The sequence below is a fragment of the Bombina bombina genome, chromosome 4 (assembly GCF_027579735.1).
Source record: "Bombina bombina isolate aBomBom1 chromosome 4, aBomBom1.pri, whole genome shotgun sequence".
Classification (NCBI taxonomy): domain Eukaryota; kingdom Metazoa; phylum Chordata; class Amphibia; order Anura; family Bombinatoridae; genus Bombina; species Bombina bombina.
In genome coordinates, this window is record NC_069502.1 from 935,061,626 (window position 1) to 935,079,480 (window position 17,855).

The 17,855-nt window shown below is 37.7% G+C and overlaps 1 protein-coding gene across 1 annotated transcript in view; it reads right to left on the bottom strand.

Moving 5' to 3' along the window:
* The window catches only part of NLRC4 (NLR family CARD domain containing 4), a 153,571-nt gene that overhangs the window by 61,737 nt on the left and 73,979 nt on the right, over nucleotides 1-17,855 (bottom strand). The gene's annotated exons all lie outside the window — the stretch shown is intronic.

A 17,855-nucleotide genomic window follows, 5' to 3' on the forward strand; every position in this document is an offset into this window, starting at 1 on the left:
GAAAAGGTAGTAAGGAAGAACTCCACAGATTTTAGTCCTTCACTGTGGGGGATAGATGACTAGAGAGCCACAACGTTCACCGTCAACCAGGAATGGCTTTCCTGTTCCCATGTAATTGTCTCCATTAAACTGATGATGTGTTTGGTATCTTTGAGGTAACTTTGTAGTGAAACAACAAATGGATGATGAATAGCATCCAACCAGTGGGAAAGGTGTTCGAATAATAAGCCAATTCCACTAACAATCGGCCCTGTACATTGATAAGTGTTTTATGCACTTTTGGGAAGTGGTGGATTATGGGAACCACTGGATGTTCTATGCATAGAAATTAGTAAGTGGCTTCATCAAATAATCCCTCTTCCAGGCCATCATCTAAGAGTGACTTAATCTCTCTCTGGTACACCCTAGTTAGATCTGTGGGTAAACATTGATAGTTTTTTTCATCCTGTAACTGTCTCAGTGCTTCTCCTACATAGTCCTGACTGTCTAGAACAAACACTGAACCCCCTTATCCGCTGAGTATATGACTATATCTTTATTGTATTGGAGTTCATGTGAGGCCTGTATCTCTTTCCTAGATTGATTAGGTTTAGGGTGGTTGGTGTACCTGCTTGGATTTTGGCTAGAGGCTAACATTGTAAGATCATTTTCTACTCTCTTATAGCAAGTTTCAAGGGTTGGTCCTCTGCTCTGTATAGGATAGAACTCTGAGCTGTTCTTAAAGCCACTAAAACAGTTTACAGTGGGAGGCTCTTCGTCCTGTGGGTTCAGTCTGGAAAGGGATTATAATATCACAATGTCACATGCTTCTCTGAAATCTACATCAGTGTGATTTTCAAAATGAGGAATAGAGCTCTCAGTGTGCCTATTGGGTGTATCAACCTGGTTCTCAGCATTATAAAAAAGTGTTTCCTCAATGTAATTGTTCTTATCAGTCTGTTAATGTCTAGCATGGTTTTGGATAAATCAAATTTGCATGTAGGTGCAAAATTTAGACCATAACTTAATAATTTAAGATGAATGTCAGACAGAACAAAAAACTTGATAAGTTAATGGCATTGTGTATTGATATTTTGTCAATGTTTTTTGTCCCCTCAGTTGGTATCTTTCCCGTTTTTCTGGACCTATCCCTGTCTTCTCTGTAAAAAACCTGCTCAAAATCTCTTCTATCCACATTGGAGTTATCTGGAACAGGTGCTGGAGTTCTACTTATATATTTTGAAACCTGTGTGTGGGATGTTTTCTGCTGTTGTTTACTCATCTCTTTAGGCCTCATGGCCTGCATTTGGGGTTGCACATTAATAGTAACATGCTGTTTACTAGTATTTTTAAGAATGCCTGCCTGTGGTCCAGGTGTTTCTTTCCCTCCTGAGGCACCTGTTTCCTCCCCAAACTCTACCTCACTGTCTGAGACCCCTTTTTGTCCCATATTTCTGTTCTGTGATCTGTGATTACCTCCCCGTCTCAATTAAAGTGTTCTTAAGTAGGTCATCGAATTTTGGATAATCAATTTCATGCTGTCTGTTGTTCATTTCTAGCTGAATGATTTTAATGTCCTCTCTAACTTTATTTAACAAATCAGTTTTATAGGAAATAAGCAAGTGCATGTGTAAGCATATATATGTGTACATATACTTCTGGAAATAAGCCTAACATAGGTTCAAACAAATATATATATATGAATAGGGGTGGTGACAGAGCGAAACGGCCGCTACAGAAAGAGAGCAGATGGATTTTCAACTTACAAACTTTAGTGCCTAGAGGACTTAATACCAACATGGATATGAATTGTTTCCTCTGATTTATTATATAAGTATGTTATTGTGCAAACACACTGAATAATGTTTTTCACCTGGCTGTTTTGCTGAATAGTGTAACATTCAATAATTATGTACCTATCCATATTGACGGGGTGTCTGGCACACTGGCCCACCTATATGTGATGCCTAGCCGCAGTTATGACGGCTGAGATTTGTTCTAAACTGTTGTTTATACATTATGTGCTCTCCACTAGCTATGTTGCAACATAAGGTCGCTGTGAGTCAATGATGGGTTTAACCAAAGTAACGTGCTAAAACAGCCACAGTCAATAAGTTAAGCACATAGGTAAATACCTACCACATATTTGGGGAGACAGAAATGTACCGGTATGATATTAATGGTCTGATACGGATCGCCTTACCACATTAGAGTATGAATTTGTGAGTTAGACTGAACAAACACATTATTAATTATTTATAACTAATACTGATATATGGGAATATGTATTTGCGGGTATTAAGTGTCCAGTTTGTAATCCTTGTGACTCTACAGCGATCTATATCACAAAACTAGTAGTTTTCCAGTGGGGACACTTGTAAACAAGTATACATCTATGGGCTTGTGTGGCCTGGTACTTCGATATGGTAGCCACTTCAGGTTAAACACATAGTTAAAGACATTGCTGCGATCTATATCACAAAACCATTAGCTTTCCATTGTGGACACGTGTAAATAATTATACATCTATGGGCTTGGGCGGCCTGATACTTCGATACGGTAGCCACTTCAGGTTAAACACATAGTCAAAGACATTGCGCCAAACATGTGTAGGTTACGAAATTTGCGCACTGACGTTGGGTATTACTTCCCACTTGTTGTGTATTTGTCAACTGAACCCTGATTAATTTATATGGGTCATTAATTTATCACACATATGACCTTTTAGGTTGGCCCCGTTTACTATCTACTGTATTTGGGTTGTTATATTTTTATATTTTTGTTTTAACTGTTAGTATAGTGTGATTTGCCGCTTATAATATAATATCATGAGCCTAATCGCATACTATGCTACGCTGTATTTACAGGAGTGACAACCCATGTTACGTTTTTGCCCCTGCACATAACCATACTATCTATCGGCTAGATCACGAGTTTTGTCGGTAATGCTGTGCGGTGCTAACGCTCCTTTTTTTCTTACCGCTCCCTTTAAACAACGCTGGTATAACAAGTTTTCTTTAAGCCGGCGTTAGCCTCAAAAAAGTGAGCGTTGAGCAAAATTTAGCTCCACATCTCACCTCGATACCAGCGTTGCTTACGGTAGCGGTAAGCTGGCAAAACGTGCTCGTGCACGATTTCCCCATAGGAAACAATGGGGCTGAGCTGGCTGAAAAAAAAAAACTAACACCTGCAAAAAAGCAGCGTTCCGCTCCTAACGCAGCCCCATTGTTTCCTATGGGGAAAGAAAATTTACGTCTGCCCCTAACACCCTAACATGAACCCCGAGTCTAAACACCCCTAATCTTACACTTATTAACCCCTAATCTGCCGCCCCCGCTATCGCTGACACCTACATTATATTATTAACCCCTAATCTGCCGCTCCGGACACCGCCGCCACCTACATTATACTTATAAACCCCTAATCTGCTGCCCCCAACATCGCAGACACCTACATTATAGTTATTAACCCCTAATCTGCCCCCCCCAAAGTCGCCGCAACTATGTTAAATTTATTAACCCCTAATCTGCCACCGCCAACGTCGCTGCCACTATAATAAAGTTATTAACCCCTAAACCTAAGTCTAACCCTAACCCCCCCAACTTAAATATAATTTAAATTAAACAAAGTTAATTTAACATAATTAAATAAATTAATCCTATTTAAAACTAAATACTTACCGATAAAATAAACCCTAAGCTAGCTACAATATAACTAATAGTTACATTTGTATCTAGTTTAGGGTTTATTTTTATTTTACAGGCAACTTTGTATTTATTTTAACTAGGTACAATAGTTATTAAATAGTTATTAACTACCTAGCTAAAATAAGTACAAAATTACCTGTAAAATAAATCCTAACCTAAGTTACAATTACACCTAACACTACACTATCATTAAACTAATTACCTAAACTACCTACAATTAATTACAATTAAATGAAATATAGTACAAAAAAACCCCCCACTAAATTACAGAAAATAAAAAAAGAATTACAAGAATTTTAAACTAATTACACCTAATCTAATCCCCCTAATAAAATAAAAAGCCCCCCAAAATAATAAAATTTCCCTACTTTATACTATATTACAAATAGCCCTTAAAAGGGCCTTTTGCGGGGCATTGCCCCAAAGTAATCAGCTCTTTTACCTGTAAACAAAAAATACAATACCCCCCAACATTACAACCCACCACCCACACACCCCTACTCTAAAACCCACCCAATCCCCCCTTAAAAAAACTTAACACTAACCCCCTGAAGATCACCCCTACCTTGAGCCGTCTTCACCCAGCCGGGCACAAGTGGTCTTCCAGAGGGTCCGAAGTCTTCATCCGATCGGGGCAGAAGAGGTCCTCCAGACGGCAGAAGGCTTCATCCAGGCGGCATCTTCTATATTCATCCTTCCGGAGCGGAGCGGGTCCATCTTCAATCCAGCCGACTCGGAGCATCCTCTTCAAACAAAGTCCTAACGATGAATGAAGGTTCCTTGATTCTATCAGCCAATCGGAATTCAAGGGACGCCATATTGGATTATATGTTATATAATTCCAATAGTTATAAAAGGTCATTGTCAGCTTGTATTAATAGCCTGACACTAATAGAAGTTAATTCACTAGCACGTGTCAGGCGATCTGTGTGAGGCTCTATAAATACTCAAGAAATGTTAAATTCTAAAAATAATATTAAACCTGATCTGTACTTCTAATCTAAATATTAGTATAAAACCCCAATAGAAAAACTAGGGGGTGATTAAGAAACAGATGATAAGATATAGAAGTCCCTACAGTAACTCTTTGGCATCCTAAGTTAATTAAATATGAAACAACACAGGTCAATGAGGAATGGAGGAAGGTTTTGGTTCATGGGGGAGAGGAAAGGGGAAAAATATATATTCTACCTAATCCTCAAGAGTCAAAAGGTAAGTGTAGATAGTAAACCTGACATAGTCATGACTCATAGGGGGAATGTAAACAATTATTCAACAAATAAATCTACATCCATTCTTTTATTAATACCTTCTGGGGCCCTAGTATGTAGTTTAATAATCCAAAAAATGTCTTTTTTTCTGAGGCTTGTTTCCCTGTCACCCCCACCTATGGTGTTTCTTTATTATATCAATACCAATGAATGAGAAATACTTGGCTCCCTGACCATGTAGCCTAAATTGTTTCCTTACAGACACTGTTCAACATATGCTGTATTACTATACATTACTAAGCATCAAATTTCGGGACTCAATGCAAGCTATTTAGCCTGAGCCACCATCCTGCATATGAACACTTATTACTATTCTGTTCTAAATTTGGAACTTTCTACTAAGTGACTATAGCTGATCCTACTTGCTTTATTCATTTGCTAACAGTCCTTTTTCTTATGCATATTTGATAACCTTTTTTCCCAGCAAATGTTTACAGGGCTTACCTTGTTCTAATTCCTTATACTTATTATCATTGCACGTTTATTGTACAAATTAGTGACTTCTCCATAATGGCTACAATTAACTTACCCATAGGGGTTATAGATGAAAACAAAAGAAAACGCATTATGGAGAATGCACTAAAAGGTGATAGTCAAATGATTGTTCTTACTAATGAGGATGACATTACTAATGTTTTTTCTAAATTAGAATTGTTAAGGTTTAAAGAAACTAATCTGTTCCTACAACTCTACATATCAGAACACAAAGTACCTAGGGGGTTAAGAATGAAAAAGTTCCCCTCCTTTGCACTTAATAACACTAAGTTTATGGAGGAATGGAACGAAAATTTAACCAATTGTTCAATAATATTGATATTGTGTCACAAAAAAAAGAGGAAAGGGACCAGGTCCTAACTGATATCAATAATGCTATTGTGACTTTTAAACCATTTGAATCCACTAAGAAATATGTAGATTATACAAAACAACTAAATGAGACAATTGAGAATTTAGATACTGTTTTGTCCGATAGGAAGGTACAAAAATACCAGAGGGATATTAAAGAATATGAGCTCAACATAGTCTACTCCTGGCAACAACACAAACTGACTAGATCGAATTGGTTGTCTAGTAAGAAAAATAAAAACAAAACTAGAAAAGGGAATAAAAGTAAGAATGACAAAAGTAAGCATGCCACCTTCTCTAGCATTGATACAGATTATCAGGACACCAGTGCACATTCGATAGAGGGTGAACAGACACCTAACCCTTCAGCCCCTAATAGAACTAGTTTGGACCCGAGTACTAGTAGAACAGAGCTAAAAGCTCTGGTAAAACAACCTAATCAAACGAGTACACCTAAAAAAGTAGAAACAAGAGAGAGAGCTGATAAAACTGAGACTACTTTTCGTTACCCCAGCAGGGTCAGAAAAAATGTAAAGAAATAGCGGTCATTAACCTCTCTGATCACATTTTGTCTAACACTGAATTGAATCTCCTAAATAAAGGTTTGTCATATGCACCAGTTCACAATTTTGATTTAGTTAACACCCTCATAGATATCAACAAATTTGTTCGTAAAATAGTTTTAAAGAAACACTTTAAAGATAATGTAGAAGATCATTTAACACATACAGCACCAACAGTCACCCAGCAAGAATCAGTGGGATTAAAGTACACTGATCTGACCCACTTAACTAATTTAATAACTCTGGAACAAGAATCCACTAGACATACTGACTCATTGGTTAATAATTGCACGTCTTTTTTGTATAAGAGCACTTCTCACTTTTACCCTATTCATTCTAGACATCATCTGTTAGACCTTTATCAGAGAGAGTAGTGGAGAAAGAACTTACTGACCTATATAGGACTGTTGACAATAACCCATTGAATATACCCAATGACAACCTTACCAGACAACAGAGAAAAGCCCTAGCAAAACTCCAAAATAATGATAACATAGTCATTGTTCAGGCGGACAAGGGAAGGGCAGTAGTTGTTCTAAACAAACAGAATTATGTTAGTGAAGTCGACTTACAACTTAATGACACTACACTGTACACTAAAATTACGTTTAATCCTACAAACTCCTTTAAAAACAAATTGAACCATCTGTTGGATTTTGCGATTGAACATAACTTTATGGATAAGGAATTAGCGAATTGTCTTTATGTGGATGAGCTGACACACAACACCTTGGATATGGAACTTGGCTCAGAAGTTTTTACACTTATGTGTTGAATAAAAGTTACGTTTTATTTTTCATCCACATCCGGACTGATCGCCTCTTTTTTCAAGTTGCGATGAGCCGACCACCCCATATTTCCGGATTGTACCAAAAATACACAAGGGATTGGAAAAACCACCCGGGCGGCCCATTGTGGCAAGTACAGGATCACTCTGTGAAAGATTGGGTGGTTGGCTCGACCACGTACTTCAACCCACTATGTTGGCCTTACCAGGCTATATTAGGGATAGTACCCACTTGATAACTCAAATTAAAAATATCACTTGGAGGGAAACATATATGTGGGCAGCTATTGATGTTACAGCCCTCTACTCCAATATCCCCCACACAATGGGCCTTATGTTACATAGACACTCTAATTATAGTGATGATTTTATAGTATTCATAATCCAAATCACTGAGTTTCTATTACAACATAATTTCTTTCTTTTCCAAGGCGAATACTATTTACAAAGATGTGGCACGGCCATGGGGGCTAAATTTGCCCCCGCCTATGCCAACATCTATATGGGGTGGTTAGAGTTAAACCGCATTTTCTCAGACTCTTTTCCTACTAATGTTATGTTGTATGGTCGTTTCATAGACGACATAATTGTCATCTGGGACAATAATGAGGGACACACTGTTGACATGTTCATTGACTTTATGAATGATAATGGATACAACCTAGCATTTAAAGCCCAGAAACATAAAACCAACATAGATTTCCTAGACCTGAGCTTAGGGATTATAGACAACAAAATTTCAATGTCGACTTACCGAAAACCCTTGGCACAAAATACAATATTAAGAGCTGATTCATGCCATCTTCATCATTTGAAGAGGGACATTCCCAAAGCCCAGTACTTGCGTTTGAGAAGGAATTGCACTGAGCTAACACAATATCACACACAAGCACAAGAATTGACTAACAGATTGACTGAAAGGGGTTACCACAAAGATTCGCTAAAAAAAATCGAAATACAAGTGGCGGACTTAAATAGACAGGATCTACTTATGGGTAAAAATAACACTAAGAAGATTTATCATCGTGAAAATGCCATAATACCACATCAGAACATATTGTTCATTACACAATTCAGCAGACAGTACCAACAAATTTGTAAAATAGTAAAGAACAATTTAACAATTTTAAAAGGTGATGAGGCATTAATGGAAATTCTTACACTTGGAATAAAATGCATAGGGAGAAAAGCGCTGACACTGAGTGACATAACAAGAAAGAATTTTGCAGGAAAATATTCTGCAAGATCCAATTGGTTAAGCCCAAAACCTGGGTGCTTTAAATGTGGCCATGTACCCTGTAAGGGATGTACTTGTATAACAGTGACAGATACTTTTTCTTCTAATGTTACTAAACAATCTTTTCACATTAGAGATAGAATTGATTGTAACTCCCAATATGTCATATATTTAGTCAATTGCTTGTTTTGTTCATGCCAATACGTTGGCATCACCACTCGCCCATTAAAAGACAAAATTTGTGAACATTTGCATTCCTTAGATGAAAAAGAACCTAAAACCCCTTTTTACCAAACAATTTAGGCTACATGGTCAGGGACCCAAATATTTCTCATTCATTGGTATTGATATAATAAAGAAACACCCTAGGGGGGGTGACAGGGAAAAAAGCCTCAGAAAAAAAGATTTTTTTTGAATTATTAAACTACATACTAGGATCCCAGAAGGTATTAATAAAAGAATGGATGTAGATTTATTTGTTGAATAATTGTTTATATTCCCCCTATGAGTCATGGCTATGTCAGGTTTACTATCTACACTTACCTTTCGACTCTTGAGGATTAGGTAGAATATATATTTTTCCCCTTTCCTCTCCCCCACGAACCAAAACCTTCCTCTATTCCTCATTGACCTATGTTGTTTCATATTTAATTAACTTAGGATGCCATAGAGTTACTGTAGGGACTTCTATATCTACTCATCTGTTTCGTAATCACCCCCCCCCTAGTTTTTCTATTGGGGTTATATACTAATATTTAGATCAGATCAGGTTTAATATTATTTTTAGAATTTAACATTTCTTGAGTATTTATAGAGCCTCACACAGATCGCCTGACACATGCTAGTGAATTAACTTCTATTAGTGTCAGGCTATTAATACAAGCTGATAATGACCTTTTATAACTATTGGAATTATATAACATATTCCGCATTTGCATTCCGCATTTGCATACATGGTCTGTCGATGTGAGTGACTCACTTTCCCCTCAGTTCCGATATTGGCTTTCCTTTTATGTTATAGAGTTATGTTTTTTTATATATGTACACATATTGTGTTCATTAATGTTTTATTGTTATTCATATTATTTTTCCTTTATTGATGAGTCGCCTAGCTGATGACATCTATTATTAGTGTAGACTTAACTTACCATTTTTATAGGTGATCATTAGATTACTTTTGAAATTATTTATTTACATATGTGCTGTCTGAAAAGATGATTATTATTTATCCAATTTTAGGAATTTTGGTTTTTTTCCCTTAGGTTTATATATTCTGTATTTCTTAGTCATTTAACTCTTCTGTATATTACATATGTCTTGTATATCACATCCCGTTATATGTATTAAATATGAATTGGGTATTTAGTCCTATGTGTGACATAGCAGCCTGTATTCTTACCCTTTTCAGGGGGGTTTCCCTGATAGTTTTTTTGGGTCACTGATTGGCTGCTTTACCACATATAGGCCTTTACACACCTTGAACTCATCACCTCAGGTGTTAGTTTGCCTACTGCCTGCAACCTTGTTGAATAAACCACTCATTTGAACCAGGCTTTTTTTCTTCTCGGACTAGCCTCCTTTCTTTCCCCTCGGGGATATACATACATATACACATACATACACACACATAGGATATTGAGATATGCCCATATTTCTACATTTGGGGTTGTTGGATTTATCCATGGTTATGTTTTCCCCTATGCTGTAAAACAGAATATAATCTAGGACATATCAATATTGAGGATGAATGGTTGTTCTGTTCTTGGATCTTCCTTTACCTATGTGTTTAGATGTGGTCCAGTTTATATATTTATATATATTTATATATTCACACTCCTTTTGAATCTTGCAATTTACGGATGTAAACATATGCATTGTATGATGTAGCAGTATATTGCATTATCCATTCTATTACTGTTTCTTGTTTCTCTTTTCCTAACAGTATTACATATTTCTCAATATCACTGTAACTTTTTGTTTAGGCAAGGAGAGAGTATTAATTTGTAGCTAATAGCTATATATGTATATATAAGGATTGTACTATTTTTATAACTCACACTGGCTAATGTTTGATTGGGCAACAGTTATCCAATGAACTAAGAGTACTGGATTTAAATAGCAGACACAGGTGTTTTATGCTAGCTATGATTACGGCCACTGGCCGAAACATGTCAGCAGCATAATCATCACTGCAGTGTGTGCACTGTTTGGACCTCCATGGGTTCTTTTTACCTACTTGGAATTGAATAAAATTTGACTTTTTAATTATCCTTTGCCTACGGTATATCTTTCTTCTATTCAACTATATATATATATATATATATATATATATATATATATATATATATATATATATATATATATATATATAAATGAATGTTTCCAAATGCGGCAATACAAAATACTGCGCGCTTTTAAAGTTTTGCCGCCAAATTGAATTTGATTTAGCCAATGGGCTGATATCAAGACCCACTATATATAGGTCAAACACTATAGCTGTTTTATGGTGTTGATAAAGGCCTAAATTCAGGCTGAAACGCGTTGTCAGTAAACTTTTTTTTAGGGTAAGCCTCCAATTTAAGAGATAATTTTGCACACTATTGCCAACTGTATTGCACTATATATGTTTTTTTCCCACAGGTAAAGGTGGATAACACCCGGAATCTAATTTAGGTTTTTCTTACATTTATGATCTCATTTTTATTTTATATATATATTTTTTTCTCAGTTCTATTTTTGTTTCCGTTTCTATTTTTTGTTTCAACACTCATCTTTGGACACATTTAATATCGGACTGGGACTACACACTATAACTCTATGACCTTCTAGCGGATACCATATGGACATTTTTACTTATACTTTACTTTCACTGTTCTGGAAGTTTTTTCCTTATTGACACTTTCTGTTTCCATCAGGATACAGATACTTTGGACATTTGTTTGAATTGTCTTGTATATTATCTATGTGGATTGTCTCATAAGCATTTTATGTCATTTGTTTTGCATTACTGTTAGATACATTGATCCATGTGATTTTGCTTTTACTTTGTTTTAATAAATGCATTTTAATTTTAGCATACAAATATAATTCTCATATTGCACACCACTGTCTATCTAGGCGCTCCTTTCTAACCGTTTCTTCCTGTATTAAAATATACTTCGCAATGAGGTTATTTGTGCGATTGTATTTTTAGGTTTGGATAGATTGACAGCATTCCGTAATCATACCGGAAGGATTACGTTTTCAAGCAGCCGTTCCTCTATACATCAAGAGCAAAATCGATATTAACTTTCTTCAGATAAAGAAACAAAGGAAATCTATTCCTGAAAAGAACTATAGTGTTCAGTGTGCGCATCTTTATATATATATATATATATATATATATATAGTTATAACAAAGAACATTTTCTTCTATGAGAAGAATATAGGTATTTGTCTGTGAAAGGCTCCAAAGTGTGTGTGTCTATGTATGTATATATATCTTTATCTATCTATCTATCTATCTATCTATCTATCTATCTATCTATCTATCTATCTATCTATATAATGTAGCCAGGATGTGCACTCTCACCTTCCAATCATCTACCAGGTTGCTAGTGGTATACAGAATAACGACAATAAAGCTTGCACTCACTGGGTATTTGAAAAATCATATTTACTGTGACAAATGTAACATTTCAGGGACTCTACATCCCCTTCCTCAGACCTATATTTTATATGTATATAAAAAAACACAAACATATATATATATATATATATATATATATATATATATATATATTATAGACCTTGTCATATACCATATACATTTTAACCCTTGTAAATAAATATTATCATATACTGTCTATATGTCAGGAATTCTGTTCCACCTTTACAGAAAGGCTGTAATCTCTCTATACCACCTTTACAAACTCAGGCCAACCCCTTACCCTATTTAAAGTCACTCTTGAGGCCAGCCAGGTGCTTAGTGATTAAGAAATCAACCTAACTGAGCTCCCTGCACATGTTTTGTGCTCCAGCTATTTCAAACCTTAGAAAGTTTATTCCTAAATCTTTAACCTGAATTTCTACAAGGAAACTGGATTGCTTTCTGCCTAGGCAGAACTTGCTACTTCTGCTCCGCTACTGCTGAAGTTTATCAAGTGATTTATTGACTCTACAACAGCGTGACCTGCTTGTCACAATTTGCAAGATTGATACTGTTACAATTCCCGGTAAGCTGTTTACCTCTAATTCAACTGCCAGTCTGCATTGCAAGTTTCAGCAAACACGGAGCTGCTCACAGCAAGACATTCCTAAGCAGTGACATCACTATTCCAGACGGCTCAGCTTACAAGCAGATTTCATATCAGCTGTTCTACCATTCTGTCTCAGCCTGTCTCACTGATTCACACACTCTGCTGCTACAGAACATTTTCCTGCTAATCTCTATATGCAGGTAGTGTGGTCTCAGTGGTTTCCTAAACATTTTGGCTGTACTTAGAATTATATTACCAGCATAAAATCTTCATTGCTATTTTTCCAGTGTGGAAATTTATACTTTATTATTTGCAAGTATAAACATAGTGAGAGATTCTTCACCTATTCACAGATTAATCCAAGTTTGTGAATTCAAAATAAACTCACTTTGTGCCCTAAAATTAACATTTATCCATATGTTAATTTACAGCTAAGTGATACAAAACCTATCATCCACAGTTGTGATCCATACAAAGGATTGAATTGATACCGTGAATTAATTCATTACAGAATCACTAAGCCAGTAAGATGGATCCAGTGGATTTACCACAGGTGGTTTATGAACTGTCACAGAAGGTGGACCAATTAGGTCAAGCTATGAACAGTTTACAAATAGAAAATGAAACTCTAAGAAAGGTCATTAGAGATTCCATAGGACACAAAACACCATCACAAGACACTCATCCTGAGCCACAAATATCCAGTCCTGATTTATTCTCTGGGGACAGAAGAACTTATCGTCAGTTCAAAAATGCCTGTTTGCTCACTTTCACACTCAAACCAAAGACTTATCCCACCGACCATTTAAAGGTTTTGACTATGATCTCCTATCTGCGAGGAGAACCCAGGATATGGGCGGACTCATACTATGAATCTAACAGCCCATTCTATTCTCTCTCCCAGACTTTCTTCAGGCCATGGATGAGCTATACCTTGATACAAATTCACAGATTACAGCAGAAACAAAGATGAGAGCCCTCAAACAGGGTACGAAACCAGTTGAACAGTATATTACTGAGTTCAAACAGTATTCAACGGACTCTCAATGGAACAGGGTAGCCTTGAAAAATCAATTCCGACTGGGACTCTCTGATAGTGTTAAAGATGAGCTTGCCAGAGTGGAGCTACCTGAGACATTGGAAGCATTGATGAGATTATCTATGCAAATAGACAGGCGCCTAAGGGAGAGGAAGTCTGAACGCCATGGTCCAGAACCTACTTATCGTAAGACCCCCACTTCCGCAGTACCCGTAGGCAGTGGTGGGACATCTCAGGAACCAATGGAGATAGGGCTCTTGAGGGGTCCTCTGTCTACTGAGGAAAAGCAAAGAAGAAAAACTCTCTCGTTGTGTCTTTATTGTGCTAGTCCAGCACATTCAGTCAAGGACTGCCCCATTCTTCTGAAAAACAAGAAAAGTAAGTGTCTGCTAACCAATTGTACTACCTCACAGCAGAACAAACCCAATTATTGTTTCATCTCTCTCTCTTTGCAGTGGGACCGTAGACGCCTATCTTCTGAGGCCATTCTCGACACTGGGGCACATGGGAATTATATAGACATAGAGGTTGTTAAGGCAAATAAAATACCACTTGAAAAAAAAAGCTCTCCTGTCTCCATTCGTGTTGTGGATGGTACATACATAGCTAGCGGTCCGATAACACACCACACGGTTCCTTTAATGGTTACCACTCAAAACTGCCATTTCGAATACATGTCATTTGATGTTTTACCTTCTCCTCTTTTTCCAATCGTTCTAGGTATTCAGTGGATACGTCTCCATGAACCCTCCATAGATTGGAAAACCCTAAAAGTCACTTTGAACTCCTCTCATTGTAAAACAAATTGTTACCATTCAACACATACCATCCACATAGCTGAACAAACTACAGATATACCTGAAGTATATTCACAATATACCGAAGTATTTAGTAAGAGGGAGGCAGAAACACTACCTCCACACCGTAGCTATGACTGCCCTATAGATCTGAAACCTGGTTCAGTAATACCACATGGTCATCTCTACCCTCTAAGCCAACCTGAATTAGCACATTTAAAAGGCTATTTAGACGAAAACTTAAAAAAAGGGTTCATCAGGCCGTCCGTGTCTCCTGCGGCAGCTGGTATGTTCTTTGTTAGAAACAAAGATAAATCACTACGTCCGATCATTGATTATAGAGAGCTCAATAAAGTTACCGTTAAAAACAGGTATCCACTCCCCTTAATTCCTGAACTTATTGAGCGACTCCATCAAGCTAAGATATTCACCAAATTGGACCTCAGGGGGGCCTACAACCTCATTCGCATAAGAGAGGGAGATGAATGGTTAACTGCGTTTAGAACGAGATATGGCCTATACGAATACCTGGTTATGCCATTTGGATTATGTAATGCTCCTGCAACTTTTCAGCATTACATCAATGATGTTTTCAGGGATCTCCTTGACATATGTGTAGTGGTCTATCTGGATGACATTCTCATTTATTCCCAGAATTTACAAGACCATATCAAACACGTCAGCTGGGTTCTATCCAGACTTCAAATACATCGATTATATGCCAAGGCCGAAAAATGTATATTCCATGCTGAAAAGATCTCCTTCTTGGGATACAATATCTCATCCGAGGGCATTCAAATGCAACAAGACAAAGTAGAAGCGGTAAAGAGCTGGCCTACCCCACAAAGCCGCAAGGATCTACAGCGGTTTTTAGGGTTTAGTAATTACTACCGAAAATTCATTAAAGGGTATTCTGGTATAGCTAAACCATTGACCTCGCTTACTGGTTGCACTTCCAGATTTCTTTGGAATGAAAAGGCAGCAGAAGCATTTGAATATCTGAAATCCTCTTTTACATCAGCACCCATTTTACATCACCCCAATCCTGATCTCCAATACTTCCTCGAAGTAGACTCATCTGATTATGCTTTGGGAGCAGTTCTTTCTCAGAGAAAAAGCCTAATGCATCCATTACATCCGATAGCCTTCTTTTCCAAGATGATGTCCCCCGCCGAAAGAAACTACCCCATAGGCGAAAAGGAACTTCTCTCCATCAAAAGAGCTTTCGAGACTTGGAGACATCTACTAGAAGGAACTCAACTACCAATAATAGTGTATACAGACCATAGAAATTTGGAATATTTACAAAGGAATAAGACTCTTTCCTCAAGACAAGTGAGGTGGAGTCTCTATTTCAGTAGATTCCTATTTCAGATAGTATATAGGCCAGCCTCTCGTAATGGTAAGGCAGATGCTTTATCCCGTAGAGACCCTAAACCCGATTGTAGCGAAACCCCTTCGGCTATAATTCCACACGACTCATACATTGGAAGCATTACCACCACAGCTACCAAGTTTAAAAAAGCCTTGCAAACTGAACAGGAACTTCCACCTGATCTACGTATAGGATCGGATGGTCTCTACTACAAACAAAATAAGTTGTATGTTCCGACTACTTTAAGACAATACATCATTAGAGAACATCATGATACTCCTCTCTCTGGACACCCTGGGATCCAGAGAACTCAAGAGCTAATAAGTAGGGCTTACTGGTGGCCAGGAATGGCTCCGGAGATTCGCCTCTATGTACAGGCTTGTACTAGATGTATTACATCAAAATCCGAAAAAAGACCCCCATATGGATTACTCATGCCAATACCAGTCCCTGGAAGACCTTGGACTCACTTAGGCCTAGACTTCATTGTTGAATTACCTACTTCCGCCGGAATGAATACAGTCTTGGTTATAATTGACCTCCTCACTAAAATGGCTCATTTTGTACCCCACCACAAACTCCCAACCTCAGCCGAAACAGCTCAGTTATTCATTGATAATGTAGTAAAGTACCATGGAATTCCAGAGATTCTCACCACCGATAGAGGCACGCAGTTCACCTCTCGTTTTTGGAGAAACTTATGCCAGAAACTTCAAATCGACCATCGTTATAGTACTGCTTACCACCCCCAGACTAATGGCCAAACTGAACGATTAAACCAGTGGCTTGAACAGTACTTGAGGTGTTACTGTGCCTACCATCAGGGGGATTGGAATAAATACCTCTCTCTAGCTGAATTTGCTTACAACAACTCCCTTAACTCCTCTAGTAAAATGACACCTTTCTACGCAAATTACGCATTTCACCCAAAGATGGTCTTAACAACAACGGAATCCTGTTGTAACCCAAACGTTGAAGATTTAGCTGACCATTTACACGAGAATTGGAAGTTACTCCAAGAAAACCTCCAGACAGCTCAAGCTGTACAAAAGAAGTACTACGACCTCAGACGAAGACCTTCTCCACAATATTCCATAGGAGATTGGGCCTGGCTTTCCACGAAAAATCTAAAACTACAACTTCCCAGTAAGAAGTTAGCTACTCTGTTTGTTGGACCCTTCCAGATTATTAAAGTCGTCAATCAAAATGCTATAACCCTTCGCTTACCCTCATCTTTAAGTATACATCCCACTTTTCATGTATCCTCACTAAAACCAGCAGCTATTAACAGCACCCAAGTATTACCTCCAAAAACACAAATTCTAGAGGATAATATTTATGAAGTAGGAAACATACTAGACTCACGCATCAACAGGGGTCAACTTCAGTACCTGGTTAGGTGGAAAGGATATTCCTCTGACGAGGACACATGGGAACCCGTTAACCATGTCAATGCCCCAAGACTTATCTCTCAGTTCCATCGACGGAATCCCGAAAGACCACGCATGCAAGCCGTGGGACGGCATGCCTGAAGGGGGCATTCTGTCAGGAATTCTGTTCCACCTTTACAGAAAGGCTGTAATCTCTCTATACCACCTTTACAAACTCAGGCCAACCCCTTACCCTATTTAAAGTCACTCTTGAGGCCAGCCAGGTGCTTAGTGATTAAGAAATCAACCTAACTGAGCTCCCTGCACATGTTTTGTGCTCCAGCTATTTCAAACCTTAGAAAGTTTATTCCTAAATCTTTAACCTGAATTTCTACAAGGAAACTGGATTGCTTTCTGCCTAGGCAGAACTTGCTACTTCTGCTCCGCTACTGCTGAAGTTTATCAAGTGATTTATTGACTCTACAACAGCGTGACCTGCTTGTCACAATTTGCAAGATTGATACTGTTACAATTCCCGGTAAGCTGTTTACCTCTAATTCAACTGCCAGTCTGCATTGCAAGTTTCAGCAAACACGGAGCTGCTCACAGCAAGACATTCCTAAGCAGTGACATCACTATTCCAGAC